At 42.3% G+C, this 2,758-nt stretch overlaps 1 protein-coding gene and 1 long non-coding RNA gene across 35 annotated transcripts in view; both read right to left on the bottom strand.

The window, feature by feature from the left end:
• LOC107265085 (calcium/calmodulin-dependent protein kinase type II alpha chain) overlaps nt 1-2,758 on the bottom strand; it is a 90,885-nt gene that overhangs the window by 41,034 nt on the left and 47,093 nt on the right. The gene's annotated exons all lie outside the window — the stretch shown is intronic.
• Nucleotides 1-2,758, bottom strand: part of LOC112493973 — a 7,150-nt gene that overhangs the window by 1,147 nt on the left and 3,245 nt on the right. The window lies entirely within an intron of this gene.

Genomic DNA, 2,758 nt, shown 5'->3' with positions numbered 1-2,758 from the left:
AAAAAAAAAAAAAAAAAAAGGAAAGATTACGTACCTGGAATCCACAGTGAATTAAGATTGAAGCTGGAGCGAGAGACGTGGCGAATGCACGGGTTAACGATATTGCCTGTTAAATCGTATAGTTCTTCGTATAAAATGGAGCTCGAGTTTATATGTTGAAGAGAGAAAAGAATTAGAAGCAATGCGTCTCTTCGTTAGGATATTACCCAAGGTAACGGCGCCAGGACTTAATCTGAATAACGTTATAGCCAGAGGGTTTTAGCGCAGGCTGTATACTGCCGGTATATACAAGCATAAAATACCCGAGTACATAGTCTGGTATATGCATATACATACGTACAAAGTGCATTGTACTGCGCACACAGAATGCATAAGTGCATACACGGTATATCCTTAAGGCGACGTAGACGAAACTGCAGAGTACCCGACGGCGGCCATTTCTGACGTTCAGGAGACATTAAACGGTATTACCAACGTGACGGAGGTCGGATGACTATGATCCCCGGTAGCCTAAAGTGATTAGTATCGCGTTCGTGACTTTCCTTGTTATTCCGAAACTCCATTAAAACCAGGCAGTCTCGTGCCAACTGTCTGCAAGTTCCGCAGTCGTCCGCCAGAGGCGCTGGCATCGCGTACCTATAATACATACCGAACTAGGCCGCCAGACCTTTCGAAGGATTAAGACCCTCGATGCATCGGGGTAAGACACAGCTGTGTAAACAAAGTCCAGAGTAACGCCCACCCAGACAATTCGCATCTTTGTCTTATCGACATCGTAAGACTAGGTTAGACAAAGAACAAAGTCGCTTAGAGACACGGACATTCCAAACGTACCTCAGGTATAAAAGGCAAAACGTGGAACACGTGCGAAATAGAAAAAGTTTGACTTTTGAAAAGAAAAAAAGAAGTTATATAACCAGCGAACTCAGAAGGAATCTCAATGTTTAAACTTTATTAAATATTATTTATTTGTTAACATTGTTACGTAACGTCACTCTTTGATTCTTAATCTGCTATTTTTTTTCCAACTGTCAGAAATAGTTAATTCTTTTTTTCCGTGCTCTCCATCCTTTTCCGACACCCCGGTAAAGGACCTGTGAAAGTTTGTCGTGCCTCGGCTCGCGTTTCCTTATCGAAACGAAGGGTCTGATAGGAATAACGAAGAGGCTGGCTGCCTTCGCTTCAATCAATATCACTTGTTGACTGAAAACAGACACGAGCCCGAACTGGCATTACGAAGCACGTTGTAGAACGGATACGATTTATTGTTCCCTACTGGCGAAGACTGAATAGAGTCGTTCGATGAATAAAAGAATTGGCACGGCCGATGCTTATACAGAGTCGTATATAGATATATACGGCAGTATATACAATATATCCTATATATAGATATATATATACACAGTCCCAAAGACCTTACCTGTCTACATAGAATACCTACCCTATCTAACCTATAGCCAACGGTCCGATCGATCTTATGAATTATTAATCCACGGAGACTGGGGGACCCAATTTACAAAAGGTGTCCCCTTAGAAATCGATAGAGCGACATTGTCGTTCGATCATTGATTTTTCGCGACGCGTGACAAGCAGAGAGTTTCGTGCGACAGAGACATAACCTGTCATGCGTTTTATAACTATGGGTATACCTGTATCTGCACTTGTACATCATTGCAGTCCCACGTGCAACATGAGAATATGACATTTGAATAAATTTCATCAATATTTACCAAGGATTTAAGAGCTGCTGATTTTTCGACACACGTGACACGTCTAAACATATTTTTTTTTTTCAAAATTAACAAGCTCACCCGTTATCGCGGGTTTGGTGGGACCGCGCAAAGCAGAGTAAGACAAGACGATAGTTGGAAGACGCAAAGCAAATTGAAGCAGGATGGAGGGACAGAAAATGGTTGCCGAGTATTGATCTACATTCTCGAGGCTTTTGTCTTTCCAGAAATTTCAAGAAGGTGAAGAGGGAGGAGGGGCGGGATGGAGAAGAGGAAAACCCAACCCCTCAAACGTCCCATGTAAATTCCCCGAGCTTTTTGACTCCCGCGTTACCTAGCGGAAAAGAATAGTAAGAATGTTTGTTGCCCGTGCACTGCGACACCATGTAATTTCTCGTGGGGACTAATGGTCGGGTTACGTAAGCGCGCGACGGTTAGTAAAGCGGGAAAATTCAAAAGGTGGTAAAAATTAAAATATTACCCGAGCTGGACTGGCTCGTTCAAAAGTACATAAGAATACGTACCGACGTGGCTCCACGTCCGTTCGAGCGAATATTTATGAGCTTTCACGAAAACGCTCTTAAGCGCTTAACGACACGTTTATCGTCGTCCTACAACCTACCTGGATATAGGTGGACATTAAGGCTAGCGCATAAATCATACGGTGTAGCGTCTACTGGTTTCATGGAGGGGTCCAGCCGTTTTGTAATACCAGTTTCTATTATTAAATTATACCTATTAACTAAAGACGAGAATAAGATGGATATTTTAATGCTTTATATACAATATATGCTCTATACATAGTTATAAAAAACGATCGTTCACGGCCATGGCCATATTGTCTCAAATAACCAGAGAAACTCTTGAATTCGTAGTCTACGAAGTTTTAGGTGTTGTAACGGGATGGTATGATTCATCTATTACAGCAAGGGTAAAAAGGGACTCGAGGTGTCTAGATAGGATTTAAAAATGTAAATCCTTCCTTCCTGGGTCACTACAGCCCCAACAAGGGCATAGAGGGGGGGGGG

The sequence above is a fragment of the Cephus cinctus genome, unplaced genomic scaffold (assembly GCF_000341935.2).
Source record: "Cephus cinctus unplaced genomic scaffold, Ccin1 Ccin1_scaffold0215, whole genome shotgun sequence".
Classification (NCBI taxonomy): Eukaryota; Metazoa; Arthropoda; class Insecta; order Hymenoptera; family Cephidae; genus Cephus; species Cephus cinctus.
This window is presented reverse-complemented; position numbering and strand designations above follow the sequence as displayed.